This window comes from Amblyomma americanum, chromosome 10 (genome assembly GCF_052857255.1).
Source record: "Amblyomma americanum isolate KBUSLIRL-KWMA chromosome 10, ASM5285725v1, whole genome shotgun sequence".
Lineage (NCBI taxonomy): Eukaryota > Metazoa > Arthropoda > Arachnida > Ixodida > Ixodidae > Amblyomma > Amblyomma americanum.
The window spans coordinates 84,881,307-84,898,838 of record NC_135506.1 but is presented as its reverse complement, the minus strand read 5'-3'; positions in this window follow the sequence as shown (position 1 = coordinate 84,898,838).

Sequence of the window (17,532 nt, the reverse complement as noted above, 5' to 3'; positions counted from 1 at the left end):
CGCGAACGTAAGCGAGATGGGAACGCACACTGACGTCGGAATAGCGAGACTGCTTCTAAAAAGGAAGAAAATGACCAACGACAAGTCAGCCAGCATCTGAAAGGGGCAGAGAAGTGCCGAAAGCAAGGCTGCAAATCTATGTTCAGTACTGGACCATGCAAGGCAAAAGTCTGAATTTTTGGTTAAGAGAACAAAGGGTGCAATCGCGAACAATTGGTGGAATGCTGAGTGCACGCGTGCATATAGACGACGGAAAGCAGCTTGGAAGAAACTTCTCATCAATCAATGCCCAAAAAATTGGCTGGAATATAAGTATGTTGCAGCAAAATTTAAGCGCACTGTCGCCCGTGCAAAGGAGGAGTATAATACAAATCATTATGATTTCCTTTCCCAATCAGGAAGTAAACGAGCTGTTTAATTTCATGAGGCGCAACAAGGTGATTCCTCCGGCTGCCAACATTGAATCCTTCATTCAGTCCCCTGCTGACATCGCAAAGGCCTTAGAGGATATTGCATGTGGCCTAGAGCTTCGCTTTACATCTGCTTTACCTTCTACTATATTCACATGCACCTCAAGTGATTTCACTGAGGTCTCTTATACCTGAGCTGTCGCAAATTGTTCTGCACTTATCCCCAGCGGGGTCCTGGCCCCGATAAGGTCACTTCATCTATGATCAAAATTTTGTTCAATGAATCTCCTGCAGACCTGTTGGCTCTAATTAACCATTCTATTAATGGTCCTTGGATACCGCATGAGTGGCGTCTTGCTGAAATAGTTCCATTGCTTAAAAAGCAAGGGGAGGGCTTAACTTTAAACAATATACGCCCTATTTTGTTAATATCGAACCTTGTGAAATTGGTGGAAAGGGTCCTCAGCCGTGTCATGTCATTCATTTCAGAAAATGCTGTATTGAATCCATGTCAAATTGGTTTCAGGCCGAGTTGTTCAATTTGGTGTGCTCTTCCTGACCTTGAGAGTTGTATTAAATTAGCTCGCAATAGAAAAAAGTGCTGCGCTTGTCACCTTGGATGTCAGTAAAGCATACGCAGCATGGAGCACTCGACTCTATTACTAAGATTACAGGAACTCAACTTCCCAAGCTATTTTGTAGCCTGGATTTATGTGTTTTTTTTGGAAAATAGAGAGTTTTACTTGTGCAAAAATGGTGTTTCCTGAAGGATATTTCCACAGACAAGAGGTGTTCTGCAAGGATCAGTTCTCTCACCTGTTCTTGCTAACATTTTTCTAAGCTCAATTCCATGCATTCAAAATGTGAAAACTTATATGTGTACGCCGACGATATTGCATTTTTTGCATCAGCAGGTGACATTCACACTCTTTATCGAACCCTGCAAAATTACCTTAATGTTCTTGACTACTGGCTAGGAAGAATTCATCTGTCCCTTAATGTGAAGAAAAGCGCATTGTTAGTATTTCCAGTTTCTGTTCCTGTAAATATCTGCCTGGTCTATAGAAATAACATAACACCTCAAGTTGAGATGGTGAAGTATCTCGGTGTAATATACAATTCTACTCTCTCCTGGCGGCCACACATTGAGCAAGTTTCTGCAAAAGGAGTTCGGGCCATTGGCATTCTGCGCAGGCTTTGTAGTGCTAGGTCAGGCATGAGAAGGCATACGCTTCTGATGATTTATAAAATGTACGTCCGCCCAATTTTGGAGTTCGGGTGTGTTTTATTCTCAGGAGCTCCATGCCTATAAACTTCACCCCCTTGTGCTTTTGGAGCGTGAGGCGTTGCATCTTTGTCTGGGGCTTCCAAAATATGTCACAAATTCTGTTCTGCACCTTGAGGCACGAATGCCTTCGTTATCAGCTAGGTTTCTCCTTTTAACAGTTCAAACATTTTAAAAATTGTGCGACCCACCTCTTCACGCTTCCAGTATAATATTTCTTAGTCAACCTTCCGCCTTTTTTAGTGCTTCCTGGTCTCGATTTCATACCCTGCAGATATGTTAGGTGCAGTCCCTCCTTGATCGCATAAATATTCATTTCACAGATGTCCGCCAAATATATAACAACTCCTCATCTGTCCAGATTGAATTCGATGACATTTTCCCATCGAATGCAAAGCTGCTGCCCGTCCCACTTCTTCAGGGTCTATTGCAGGACCACCTAAGGTCCTTTCCCTCTCACGTTCTTATTGCTACCGATGCCTCGCAGGATCGCTAAAAGGCAAGTGTGGGAATTTTTTCACCTTCACTGGATTGGTCTTTTTCTCTCCGTCTTCCTGACTTCACTCCAATTTTTCTGGCTGAATTATTAGCAGTAATCTTAGCCTTACGAAAATTAGAATCTACCGTTTCCCAGGTCGTGGTTATGACAGACTCTCTGTCCATTTGCTCTTCTTATCCTCACCCACTGACTCTCGGCCATTACGTCTCTTTAAGTTCCTGATTCCGCTCCATCTAAGTTCGGTAAGGTTGCTTTGGGTACCAGCTAGGTCACATGGGCTTTCACTTAAATGAGGTTGCAGATTCCTTAGCTAGAGCCTCTCTCAGCGGCCCAATTGTTGCTGTCCTGCCATCGTGTGCATATACAGCTGCGGTGAGGTTTCGCAGCTACACAATATTTCAGGAATTTGCTGCCTCGGCTCTTACATCATCTCCCGAATAGCATCTTCTGCATCCTTGGAGTTGCAAAGACTGGCGCTCACGCAGACTAGAGGTCTCTTTGACGCGCTTGCGTTGCTGGGTTCCCCTACTAAATTCTACCTTCACAGATCTGGCCTGGCAGCTTCCCCACTGTGCCTTTTTTGTGCCGAACCTGAGATAATAGATCACTTCCTGCTGTTCTGCCGCCGCTTTTCTCATTTGAGGAAGCGTCTTTTGCAAATTCCATTTCATCAACTGGGCTGATTGTAAAACATTTTATTCGCCGGGAAGAGCTTGGCAAGAAGTCGCGTTAAGTGGTCGAGAGTACATAGCCCTCGACGACTTTGTCAGCCCACTCCACCGCCAAAACTTGCGTTCTGGGGTCAGAGCTAGCCAGCACGGTCTCCCACCGCTCGAGAGAAGGAGCTGTAACTAGATCACCCGGAGGTGGCTCTATTTTGCAGTCCCACAGGATGTGATCGTAGGTAGCACGTTGGCTACAGTGTTTGCAGTTTGGGTTGTAAAGATCTGGATAAATGTGCGCGAGGAGTGATGGGGTGCGTATCGATCTCGTCTGTAGACGACGCCACGTAACCTCTTGTTCTTTAGTAAGTCTTTTGTCTGGAGGGGGGAAAATTCTCCTCTCTAGTTTAAAATGATTGGTGAGATCATGATATGTGATCATTGAGTCCTTCGTGAAATTCAGGGAGCCAGACTCATCCACTGCCCGGTCGACGAAACCTCGGGCTTTATTGTGGGCTGCCTCGTTCCCCGGATTCCCCGAATGGGCCGGGACCCATATCAATTCGGAATAATTTGGTGAGAATTTGGTTGCGTTAAGGATTCTAAGGGAGGTGTTCGTAATTCGCCCTTTAGCGAAATTATTGATACCCATTTTGGAATCGCTGAGGATGATGCTCCCTTGGGTATGTGCTAGGGCGAGGGCTATAGCCGCCTCTTCTGCCGTCTCAGAGGATTTCGTTTTGATTGTCGCCGAGACGATGTGGTCACCATTCTCGTTCACAACCACAACTGCAAAGGCATTGGTATTTTTGTATTCTGCCGCATCTACATAAAGTGTTGCAGCACACTGTCTGTATTTCTTATATAAGGCTTTGGCTCGTGCTTGTCTTCTACCCTCATGGTGTAAGGGGTGCATGTTTTTGGGGAGTGGTTTGATTAGTAGGGCCGTCCTATAGGCGCGGGGTAAGTCTACTTTAGCATCGTTATTCGTAGGTTGAAAGTTAATTCCGAGCCTGGTTAGAATACTCCTGCCAGTTCTGGAATTGGCTAATCGCGCTGTTTGAGCCATTAAATGGGCTTCTTTCAGTTCATTGTAGGTGTTATGTATTCCTAACCTCATAAGCCTTTCGGTTGAGGCATTTAGTGGGAGTCCTAACGCAGCCTTATAGGCCTGCCGTATCATGCTATCCAATTTGTCCTTTTCTGCTTTCGAAAATTTCAGATAAGGGGTGGCATAGAGTATCCTGCTCAGCGCAAAGGCCTGCACTAGGCGGCATAAATCTCTTTCCCTCACCCCTTGTCTGCGGTTAGCTATGCGGCGGAGTAATCGCGCCGTCGCTTCTACCGTGCGTTTTAGCTTAGTGAGTGTGTCAGTATTTTTCCATTTGTTTGTAAATACAACCCCAGTATTCTCATGGTCTGTACCTCTTTGACAGATCGTCCATTAACATAGACGTTTATTTGCGGGGGGGATGTCGTGGTACGCCTACCTCTTTGTTTACGACGGATCACGAAGAGTTCAGATTTTTGCTCAGAACAAGTGAGGCCGGAATCCCATGCGCATGCCTCGATGATGTCCACTGCTGCTTGGAGTGTGTCTTCTATGTAGCCTTCGCATCCTTTGGTTACCCAAAGTGTGATGTCATCTGCATAGAACGTGTGATGTAGGTCTGGTATTTGTGCCAGTTTGGGGGGAATTTTGATGAGGGAGAGGTTAAAAAGGAAAGGGGACAGGACGGAGCCCTGTGGCGTTCCTTTACTTCCTAGTTTGATTGGGGCAGACTCTATTGTTCCGACCGTTATCACTGCTGTTCTGTTAGTGAGGAAGGATCGGATGTAGTTGTACGTCCTTTCTCCGGGGTTGATTTCTGACAAGGTTGTCAAGATGGCTTTGTGGGTGACGTTGTCGAAAGCTTTAACAAGGTCTAAACCCAATATTGCTTTCGTTCCTGTTCCCTCGTCAGCTTCAATTATGTCCTTGTTAAGCTGCAAGAGAATGTCCTGGGTAGATAGTTGGGCCCTGAATCCTAACATTGTTTCAGGTAGGAGGTTCATGTCCTCCGCATAGTTTTGGAGCCTATTGAGGATGACATGCTCCATGAGTTTGCCTAGGCATGAAGTTAATGAAATTGGCCGTAGATTCTCAGTGCTGAGTTTCTTACCCGCTTTAGGAATAAAAGTGATTTTCGCGTGTTTCCACTCTGGTGGTATGTTGCCTGCATGCCAGTATTTGTTCATAAGGTCTGTAACCGCCGCGATCGACGTTGCGTCTAAGTTCCTGAGAGTCTTATTTGTAACTTTGTCTGGTCCTGCCGCAGATGTTGTCCGCAGTTTTCCAATTGCGTACCAGACCTCTGCGTCTGTGATGTCTGCGTCTAAATTTGGATTAGGAGTCCCCCGGTAGTCTGGTTGTGTGGTACTATCATCCGTGTTTAGATAACGTTCTGCTAGCTCTTTGATTAGGTCTTCAGTTGTACCCTCATATTTATGTATGAGTCTGTACAGTTGACTTTGTTGCACGGGACGTGTTTGTTCTGGATCGAGCAGGTGTCTTAGAAGATGCCATGTCTTCTTATTTCCGAGCTGTCCATTGACGCTTTCACATATTTGGTTCCATTGTTGGGTTTGGAGAGTAAGTGTATGTTCCTCGATTCGCCTCTCGATTTCAGCAATCTTTTTGCGTAGTCGCTTGTTGTGTTTTTGCTGCTTCCAGCGTTTTTGGAGGCCTTTTTGTGCCTGCCACAGGTGTAACAGTTTTGAGTCTGCAATCTGCTCCTCCTTCTCAACTGGCACCACAACGCTAGTGGAGCTGACATCCTCATTCAGGGAGATAACCCAGTCGCTAAGGTTAGAGATCTCCTTTGGAGCTGTTTTGTCGCGAAGTTGCCTGAACTTGTCCCAATCCGTGGTTCGTATTTCTTTTGCTTTAATTTTAAGTTTTGTCGTGGGGAACGTGATGCTAAGGATGAAGTGATCACTGCCAAGGTTTTGCCCGGTGTTTACCCACTTTGCGTCCTTGACGTTTTTAGAGAGGGATAAGTCTGGAGATGTGTCTACACATACACTGTTACCCATGCGTGTGTGGTCGCTCGGGTTGTTTAGCGTTGTGAGCCCTAGTGACTGTATGATTTGCCAGAGCAGGTTCCCTTTCGGAGTTGCTTTGGTATATCCCCATGCTGGGTGTTGAGCGTTGAAGTCTCCCACAATTAATAGTTGAGCCCTAGCAGCCAGCTTTACTGTGTTTATCAACAAGTGTGGGAGTCCATTGCCTTTGTTTCTGGGAGGGTTGTATACATTAAGGATGAAGAGATTTGAGCCTCCTTTTTGCCTTGGTACTATTTCAAGTAGGGTGTAATCTTCTTCCGAATCATTTATAAAATGTTGAATTGCGGTGATATTTCTATGCACCAGAGTGGCTGTGAAGGAGCCGGCTGCGTTACTAGTATCATAATGAGGTGGCAGATATGCTTTATAGCCTGGCAGTGTAGCCCTGCCGCTAGCTTCTTGCAATGCAATCACGTCTGGGGTTGGAACAGACGGTGCTTGTTGGATGTGGAGCTGCAAGTGGGCCCGCTTGCGGCGGAAGCCTCTGCAGTTCCATTGCCAAATTTCAAATTTTTGGCGTGGTGCCATGTTGGGTTATAGATGGTTGTGGCGTCGTGGACAGATCCACGGTGGGGGGTAGGCGGGCCTCGATAGTTGTAAGCCTATCCATTATTTGCTGCATGCAGGTGGCTATTTGGGATACCTGTCCCTCTAGTGTTGCAAAGCGAATATCTATCTCTGCAAATTTGGTAGTAACGAGGCCTTGGAAGGTAGCTTGTTCTGTTGATATAGCGCTAGTTCTCTCTGACAGAGTATTGATGTCTGCCCTGAGTTTGGTAGGCGCTTTCGACGGCTGCGGGGTGTCGGCTTCCGAAGCCTCGGCCTTTCTTTTGGATTCCTCGCCTTCTTTTGTAGGATGCGGTCTTTTAGTTGCTATTCTGGCGTCCGTGTCCGTCGCGTTATGGGCTGAAGACTGGGACGCGTTGGAGGGAGTGTGGCAAATAGCGTCTGTTTCCATCGCATTATTGGTCGAATCCTGGGACGCGGTGGGGGGCATTCTAGCCGCAGTGGCATTCTGTACCTGATGCGCTTGTAACAGGCGTTTAATGTCAGCCAACTCTTTTTTAAGGCTGGCAATTTCTCTGTCTCGGGATTGTAGTTGGATCTGAAACTCCTTCTCTCGAGCGTCAATAGATTGGGAGGCCTCTGCTGGCCAGCTCACCTTTTTATTGGAGCGGCTATCGCTGCGTCCGCGGCTTGAGCTCCTCTTGTCTTTCCCTGCAGGGTTCCCCAGGGGCGGGAAGGAGCTGGAGTTGTTCCGGCTGTGGCTTCCTCCTTTTCCGGTAGCACCGTGTTCCTTCTTCCTGGGCCTAGACTGGTGTCCGTGTAGTGATGAGTCGTTGTCCCCTTGCTTGGGTGTCTGGTTGCCATGGGGCGTTCCTTGTTTGTTCTTGTTGATCAGCCGGAATTTGCAGTTCCGGCTGCCTGTGTTGTGGCCCCCGTTGCAGACGATGCATACGGGTTGGCAGGTTGGCTGTTCTCCCTCAGGTGGAGGCGAGTGATTTTTTCCGCAGCGGCGGCAAAGGTTCGTTGTAGGTTTGTAGCAGACATCGGCCCGGTGTCCTACTCTCCTGCAGTTGTAGCATACCTCATGTTGCTCCCTGAAGGGGTGGACCCGAAAGACGCCGCACTGATAGATTACTTGGCTGGGTAGCTTCTTTCCAAAAAAGGTGATTTGTATTGTTCTGGATTTCCCGATCCTTCGGGCATCCACAACTTCTATTCCTTCGTTTCGGTTTCCGAAGCCTTGGCGAACCGCTTCGGGCGAGTCTCCCGCGTAGGCGTTGTAAATGACCCCTTTTACCGAGTCTTCGGGCGCCGCCACGTACGACGTTACGTTGTAGGTTTGATCTTGGAGGTTCAGTTTTTCAATATTGGCGTATGCAGTCGCCCGTTGACGATCGGGCGTGCATAGCGTAAAGGTGTTGTTGGCCGTATTGACTCTGATAATGTCTTCATTCTTCACCGTATCATACGGCAGCCTGGCCACCTCGCAGGCGCAGAAGAGTAGTAGTCCGGGCGCAAAGTCCCTCAGATTCCAACCTTGTGGTCGGCAGACGATTTTGTAGTCGTCGGTCGGTAAGCGCGGGAGAAGGGCTTTCTTGCTGAGTGCAAGTAGCTTCTTCCCGTTCTTTCGCGATGGAAAATTGGAATTAGACTTGCCTTGGCCGTGCCCCTGCGCAGGCTCGTCGTCGGTTGATGCGGGCCCTTTATTCTTCAGGCCTCGTTGTCGGTCGCGGTAACGAAGAATGGTTTCCCATTTTCCGGCCTCGAGCTCCGACGGTGATATTTTCTCGCCTTCCACGGCGTACTCCATCTGTGCGGGTCCCTGGGCGCTCAGTTCCCGGCGGAAAGGTGACGAGCTAGGTCGAGCTCGATGGCTAGGCCGGCAGACAGCCGGCAATATGCCTAGGTGTCCGTAGATTGGCAAAATCCGGCTGCAGCAGGCACTGGACAATGGCCCGGATGTCGTCCAAAATATTCGAGCCCGAAGGCTGACTCTTTCTGCCGAAAAGTGGCTTCGAGGCGGGAGCAGCGGGAGCCCATGCGAGACACGTCAGCACAGCTTGCCTGTGTCTTCCGCGGTTGTTCTTTCCATTGGCGCTTCTTTGCTTGGACGAAGCGACAGGAATGTGCGCTCTGCTGTGCAAAATTTTCTTCAAGAAACTCGGCGACTCCCATTCTAATTTCTTTTTCCCGCTCTCAGTCAGTACGACATTGCAACATTACAGGCATTGTGTACTATTATGCACATTAAGCAATTGTCCCGTCTTCGATCTCCAAGTTAACTGGACCCCTTTCCTTCCCTCTTCCAATCTATCAGAATACATACTATTGCCACTCCTTTTCCCGTCAAAACTTTCCTGTATCTAGTAATTAACCGCCTGTGTCTTGGCCACTCCCCCGTAGTGGGTATGTGCCAGCAAAGTCTGAGGCCTTCCTTCCTTCCTTCCTTCCTGAAAGGGGCACGGTGCTGAGATTGGACTACTGGCGAATGCGCGGGCTGACAGTTGCCATTGCCATGGGCGAGTGGCAAAGCGCAGAAAGCAAAACCACGCGCCGGCCAGGCTATTTTTTTGACCTAGTGACAGGGGCCCTCCGAACGTTATCACGCCTGCCGTTACGCCCACTTAAGAGGTGCATGGATTGCAGTGCACCATGCAATAGGCGGGATTTTTACAGGATCACTCGCCCTGTTGTGACACCTCGACTCGCCCCTTCAAGAGCCTAACATGAAATTCCGCAAGTAGGCTTTCTCGCATAGCGTAGTTGACCAAAACAAGATGGAGATGGTGACGCTCAGAGAGTTAAGTGACAGAATGAATGCCATGAGTGCGGAAATTAATTAGATAACATGTTACGGAAGGATAAAAAATAAACGCACTATCGCGTTGCAATTGTTAGAAGCGGGTCGTCCCCCATCTTGTTCGCAGCACGTATGGTATGTAGGAAAGCCCACTAGCGGAATTGCGCACAAGGTCAAGCCTAGCGCCATCGGAATGCGATCGGTCCACGCGATAAGCGATGGAGAAGAGAACAGGGCCTTTATATTCTTTTCCTGGGACTTTAAGCTCTATATTCAGATAAATTGCCCAGATATTGCGCTTCTGACACAATCGAATTTACGAAAGTCGGCGCTGTATATGATCGCCGACGCGTATTCTGGAATTTTCAAATATTCGGAAATTCACGAATATCATTTCTAGAAGAATATGAAACATATTCGATTCCTATTCGAAATTTCAAATATTCCCATACCCCTATTAAGGAGCCCTTTGCCAACTAACCTCACTCTGATGGAGCCTGCTGAAGAGTGTCTCGGCGTTCTTAATCTTAGGCACTGCACATTCAGAGAGGACAAAACTGGCACTTTTGTTGAGCTGTATATATGGTACCTTGCCGGACTAGTGAGGACAGATTACAAACAATATTGAGGGCTAAAGGTTGTAGGATGTGTAAAAGCTGTCCAAATGGCTTCCAGAGATTGTGTTTACCATGTGTATTTCCTGCTTATTAAGGTGTTCATCCAGAATTATCTCTGCATTAACTCCATTTCCTTGAGAAGCTGAATAGTGATCATGTTCACAAGTGAGTATAGAAACCTTGTGACGGATCGAAAGTTTGTTGCTTGTCCAATGTATATTGCGGAAACCTCCAAGGTGAGATAAATTGTAATTCAATGACAAATTACCAAATAAAGAGATTAAAAGGGTTTTCGATTTCGAAGAGCTTATATGGGTCGAATGTGTTAAACTTGCAGATAAAGCATCAGAAGTCGTTTTGTGCTAGCATTTGAAATGGCGGCATAATCGCCAAATAAAGCCGCCTGAGCGTTGAGGCTTCTCCGTTGTGTAGAACGCCAGCCAGGGTCTGCACAGATGACGTCCTGTACGGCGGCGCTACATTTCCAGTGAAGCATGAAGGAAGAACACTGAACATCACTGAAGTTAAAGCTCATGGCGTGTTGTATGATGACATCGTACAACACATGGCAGTATGTGGGCAGAGGCAGCGAAAATCTGAAATGTTGGCGACAACGACATCACGAGTTTCTCTGCATTTCTTTTGTGCAGTAAGGAGAAGCCTGAGCATAACCGGAACTTTACTGGTGATTACATCACCATTTTAACGTCTACAACAAAACTGATTGGCATGTTTTAAACGAGAAACTTCATACATTTTAATCCTTGAATCTCGAGTTCAAACAATTTCCTCTTCCCTTTATTCTGTTGCCATATTCTGCTGGGCCCCACTTGTGTGTATTTGGTTACACCTAACTCCTATTGGCAACAATATTCCACAAAGCTCCCAATAATATTAACATCACCAGATTCGAGCAGATGTGAACAAAAGTGCTTTAGTAAGGCTTTGCTGTGGTGCAGATTGTCTAGCAGACACTTTCATGTGTTGTAGCTGTCATAGCATTGAACAATGGCTTTACACACACCTGCTTAGAATTTTGCCATCGTGAAATACGTGCTTTTTAATCGTATCAAAAATGGTAATATTTAAGAATACATCTGCACCTATGAAATATTTTTCTCTGATATTTTTCATTGTTTTCAGCATTGGTGAGAAGGCGGTGTTACAGATAATATATAGTATGCTGCTAACTGCATACTTTTCCTGAACAGCATTGATCAAAACTTGTGCAGTTGCTCAGAGTATTTGTAGGTTCTTTTACTTGCTGCTAAGTCACAGTTTTTTGTCAGCATCCTCGGTGCAGTGCAGCTGGTTGAAGTGTGTGTCAGCTGTTACTACCATGCACGCTGCATATTCGTTGATTGTTGCAACAAACTGTGGTCTTGTATTTTATGAAATCATGCTTTATAATTTGCCTATGTTAATATAGATATTTGTCACGTGTTAATCACTCCTGTTCAAAGAGGCACTTTAATCTGGCACGCTGTACCGTTTGTGTGAAAATCAATCTGCACCTCGAGGTTTTCCTGATGTGCAATGGTAGGCATTTTCTTGAAGCTGTAATTTTTTCTTTATTAAGGAAAAAGGTGTTCCTAATAAGTTTCCTATGAGTGACCCCAGATTGTGGAGTGTGTGACATTTGGCCAAATTACACTAAAGCATCGCCGAGTGGCTGGGCACACTGCTGTATCGAGACGGCATTTGGCATCTACATTTCATGCCTGTGAGGGTCCTCTTCCAACACTGTTTTCATGATTGACTCTATTTACATGGCATGTGGTAAAGTGACAGTCAGAATCAATTCAAGAACCCTCACAACTTGTGCCGGGGTCCAGTAACTGCTCATGGTTGAATGCAAAATTACTGTTCTTCTGCGTATGAAAAGAAAGCTTTGGTGGCAGTTCTAACAGCCGGGTGCCTCGTGTGGTGAAGCAGCAGTGCACTTTCAACTGTTCATTCATATTTTCAGCGTTTTGTCGCTAATAGTACGTACATAGTATAAAACTGATCATAGTTCCTGCATTTATGGTTTTTAAGCACTTGCAGTCATATTTAAAACTTGAGTAGAATGCATTGTCATGCTGCTTGGTGCATTCGTTTTCTTGGCTTGTGTTTATTTCATTAGTGAAACCTTTTTCATTGCCTTCTTTATCCACACTTCCTTCTACATTGCTGGAGTAGTTTAATTCAATCAGCTGTGAATTGGAGTCGAATGCACATTGAACCCATATATGCCGAAAGTTCGTAAATATAGAAAAGTTTGAAAGACCTTTTGATATAAAATATTTATTTCACTTCACATTTCATTATCAACCTTTTATAGGTGGAAATATTTTTCCCAACACAAACTTTTGAGCCATAATACAATGTAGGGTACTAAGCCAGTTCGCTACCTGTTACATGTGGTAAAAGTTCAAAGGTCTGCCAACATTAAAATCACATTTGTAATCACATATGATGATTTCCTTATGGCAATGTGCAAAATTATTTGTTCTTACACAGTTAGTTACTGCATAAGCTTGACTGTGCAAAAAAGCGGGGTTCTACATGTTAGACGGCAGGGATATATGGATTAACATCAACGGATAAAGAGCAGTTGTAACAGAGGCAGAATGTTTGTCGTCTTCTGTAACCTTCCACAGTGCACAGAAGGAAGAGCAGCAAGCGAGGTTGGTTACATTGCACTGTCAATGTCCATCTGGCATATGTAGAAACAAAACTCTTTTTCTTGATAAGGCAATATTACTCCCTTATTGCATATCTACTCCACCTTGGGGGATTCCCCTTATACATTTGACCAATACTGTTCCCACTTCGAGTTATTGATCACTTCACTCTCGCCCTACCACAATCTTGCCATCCCGGTTAGCTCAGTTGGTACAGCGACTACTGCGATGAAGCGGTGGTCCTCGGTTTGAGCCCCGGACCAGGATGAATTTTTCTTTATCTTTGTAGCCTTTCAGCTTCGCTTGGGTAGATGCTGTTGAGTAATTATTGCCTTATTACAAATCTACTTCACCGTGAGGGATTCCTCTTAAACATTTGACCAACTTCTTGCTTCCATTTCCATGTTTTTCAATGTTGCATGCATGGTGTCATGTACTTTGTTCTGCTTTTGGGTTTTATGCAAAAATGATATTATAAAGAAACTTGCATGCGAAGAATGATCATTCATTCCAGATTAGGTGTCCTTGTTAACGTTTCTATTTACTCCCACGGCTTTACCTGATATTTTTCTGGCACACTGCGCGCATTTTAGTCACTCAAGTGTTATTGCTAAAGCTGCTTATTCTTTAAACATCCATTTGATGTTACCTCACATTGTTCCAAAAGATGTGGTGAAGCATATATGTGAATTTTAACCATGAGTCTTTGTTGTGGAGAAAATAACTTTATTCTTTTATGGCTCAGCCTGCTACTAGGTTGAATGCAATTTTTACGCATGGCTACTGGAAATACTAGTAACTCAGAATAGGTGTGTGAAGCAGTTAGAATGGCTCAAAAAGTTGAGTGGGCAGTTCGTGCCTGTGATTAATTTTGTCACATTTTTTGTTTTGGTTCTTTTTATACAAATTCAATAAGATAATGAAAAAGTGACTGGCTGCATGGACTGTATACTGCTTCATGTGCCTTTCTTTTGTTAACACTTATCGCAAGTTATATAGGGACCATTCGTGCTTGGAGATTTTAGTTCAGTAGCAGTTTAAGCCGTCTTTTAAAAATAGGTTGTTTGTAGCCTGTCATGATTGTGTGAGATCCATACAAACAAAAAATAGCAAAGATTTTGGCTCCAGCTTAAGTTTTCTTTAATACTTCCTCTCCATGACACCATTTGTTCAACCAGAATAACAAGACCGACCCCAGTAAGAGTATCCTTTGCATCAATTCACTGTTCTTGAAAGGTCGGCTAGCTATGATATGTGCATTAAGGCAACTGTGCACCTGACTTCACTTATAGTTGACTTCATTTTGCAGGCCCAATTGGAGTTAACAGCAGCTGTAGCTCATCTGAACAACAACTGCAAGCAGGAAAGAAGCGACACCTGTGCCTTGATTGTGGCTATGCCACAAATGTACACAAAGCCTACATGGACCACCAGAGAGGGCACACATCAGAAAGCGCTCCTTTCAGTGCAGCCATTGCAACAAGGGCTTCAGACTGCCCGCCAATTTTAAAAAACACCTGTTTATTCTTATGGGCAAGAGGCTGCACCAGTGAATTCACTGCAGGAAGATTTTCATAGAGCGTAGCAACCTAACCTTGCAAGACTCCTTTGCACCTACAAGTGTGAGAGGCTACACCAGTGCAGTTATTGCACAAAGACCACATTCGCATCCACACATCCGGGAGGCCGTACCATTGCCATCTTTGTTCCATAGTTTTGGCAGCAAAGTCATACATGGATTGTCATTTGCAATGCCACATTAAGGGAACACTCTCTCTGCATAAAAGTGTTTTAAATAATGCAATGGTATTTCAATGATTATGTTTACTTTGTGTGTTGCATGGCATAAAATTTTTAGAGTTAACAGATGCCGTATGTTTGAAGGTTGCTTCTATAGAGTACTTGCTTCCCAAAATGAACTGTGGGTAGTGGCATCCAAGGAACCTGCTGTCCTTGAATGGATGTGTTTTCTGTGTATTAGGGCTTTATTTTATTTTAAATTATATTTAGAAGCATGCTGTTTGAGTCTTGCATGCTCACATGAGCATCAGTGTTGAAGAAACTTGTTTTGGAAAATAAGACAGACCATGCATGGGATATGCATTGAATACCTATTTCTGGCATGAGATACCTTTTTATAATGAAATAGGAGAAAGATTCCTTTTATAGGAAAGGCAGCCCTTGAACGAGATTTTCTTTGTTTGCGCCATGTGAATGGGAAATGTGGCCCGTGCATTGAAACAATGCCACATATATTAGATACTGCGAAATGAATCCTGTCTTTGCTGGCTTCATTTAATTGCTTGCTCTGCTTCATGCCTTGCTACATGAAGTGTGTCTTTTGCTGTGATTGTTCTTGTTTGCTGCTCGTCCTTTTGTGTTTACTATGAATTAAATGCATGTTTCGCTGACACACTTGCACTCAATGATTGCAGCAGGAGTTAAATAAACTTAATTTTCCATTTCAGTGCAGAAATAACACCCATGTGTGATAACTTTTGTAAATGTACATAATGCACTAGGGTCTTCAAAGCTTCTAAATAACTATGGTACCTGAAACACACTGCACATTACAACTCCAGATGTAAGGTGCCTCACATATAAAACGCTCAGAGCATAATTGAATATGCCAAAATAATATGACATCCTTACACTGCAACCAATTGTTCCAAATTTGATAGGATACAGCTGCTTTCTGCAGCGTTTTCTTATAATAAATTTCGCTACAAATGTCCTTCAACAGAACCGTGTAAACAATCTCAACTAGCGGCACTAGAAGCCAGAGCCATGTATGAAAGATTGAAAGCCCTTTATTTTTCGCAACTTTCTCAAAATATGCAAATCAAATTGCTTTGAAATCAAAACCAATGAAACATCATGGTATCGCTATAGTAAGTTCATTCTATTACCGACCATACGAAATGATTGTTTAAAGTTTGGTTACTTTTTGCAAAACTGCAGACTGGAACTCTCTTCCAGACTTGTTTTGTTCACATCATTAAATGAATACCTGCATCATTTAGATAAGTTTGTATATGGCACTAACTCAAAGCAGCAGGGTTATTTTGTGGTTTTCGAATCGAGTTGTTGTCTTGGTTCCTGATGTGATGCAGTTTGTTTGTTCATGTGTGCATTTAGTGGCTATTTTCTTTTAGCTGTTGTATAGCTACTTTTTTGAACACTTCTGTTCTTGCAGTGCCAATTTTGCTGTTGATCTGACTCTGCTTTTCCACTCTTGTTAAAGCCCCATTTGGGGCTGCTAGTATTAATAAATGAAAAAAAATGGACCGATTAGCAAGCATTGGTGGTCACATTCTTCTCGCAATGTGTTTTAAAAATGGGGCTTGAAACCGGAGAAAATATGATTCCGTTTCTTGCTTGTGAATTCCAGTCACTGTGCAAGTTGGAAAAACTGCTATGTTTTGGCCTAGTAGACATTACATTTGCACCAACCAATCAGCAGGTGTGTTCCATGTGTTCATGCAGATTCCTCTGGTGTTGCAAGGTGTTTAATGTTTTTGTACCTAATGCTGTTTCACACAGTACTAGGTTTCGTAAGAACTGCCTTTTAATTAAACATCAATGTGCAGTGTTCATGTTTTTGGTTGCTGTACTTGTTGTTCTGGGTGTGGTAAAATGAAGCTACACTATTGCATTTTTCTCGTTTATGTCTTTGCAGAAGTTTTTTCTATCATTTCACATTGTACTGAATTCTGTGTGATATTCTTTTATCAGCTTTATTATCTGCCTTTTCATCCACACAGTAATTTCTTGCAGGATATTGCGTGACAGCACTGTGATGGTTAGAAGTAACAATAATGACAGTTTTTACTCGACATTATTTGTAAAGAAATATGCTCGGCAACTACAGGCATTTACTTTTTAACAACTCACTAGTTAGGGCAGGTAGTAATCGCAGATCTGGATCAGTAGTGAAATAACTAGAATAAGAAGAAATAGAGCGCAGTGCATTTGGCAGGTTCTCTCAGATTACGAATGACAGTTTACAAATATCTTTCAAGAAACAAATAGATGACAGCTGTATCTTAGCAGTACTTCTCTAAGGGGCAGAAACGTGAAGGCTAATGAAAAGGGTTCAACTTAAGTCCGTGCAGCAAGCTGTGGGAAGCTAAATGACAGGTTTAACTTTAAAAGACAGGAAGAAGACTTATTGGGTCAGGGATCAAACATGGGTTAATGACTCCTAGTCGAAATCAAGAGGAACAAATGGGTTTGGCTAGGGCATGAAATGCAAAGGCCAGGTATATAATGCACATTATGGGTAACAAACTGGATTTCATGGAAAGGACAGCATAGCAGGAACAGATGAGATTAAGTAAGGTGGCAAAAAGTTAGATGGCAGATGAGATTAAGAAGTTTGAGGGGATAGAGCGGCTGCAGCTGGCAAAGTACAGGGTTAATTGGAGAGATGTAGGACAGGCCTTTTTCCAGCAGCGGCCATAGTTAAGCTGGCGGTGATGATGATGAACCTGTGTTCAGCACTCTGATTTATGCCTGACAGCTTTTTTTGCAACTGTTTTGACATGTTTAGGAAACCTTAATTACTGTGTGCTTCAGCAACAACAGTGGTTTCAAGCCTGATGCTTCTAAAATTCATGTTTGTTGTCTTGTGTTCGAAGGGAAGTGATACAAAAAAGAGTTCCGTGCTGTAGAGCATAAGCTTCCACTTTCTGATGGCTCAGTGCCTGCTAATTTTCCACTATCAGAACATGCCCCTTTTCTCATAAGCAATGGAAGGCATTAACAATTTTCATGCATCATCATAATCATCAACTACAGGGCAAAGGCCTCTCTCATGTCATTTCAATTAACCGTGTCCTTTGCCAGCTGCGCCCAACCCATGCCTGCAAACTTCTTAATCTCATGTGCCCATTTTACATTCTGCCACCCCCTGCTACGCTTGCCTTCTCTTGGATCCACTCCGTTACCCTTAAGGACCAGCAGTTATCTTGCCTTCGAA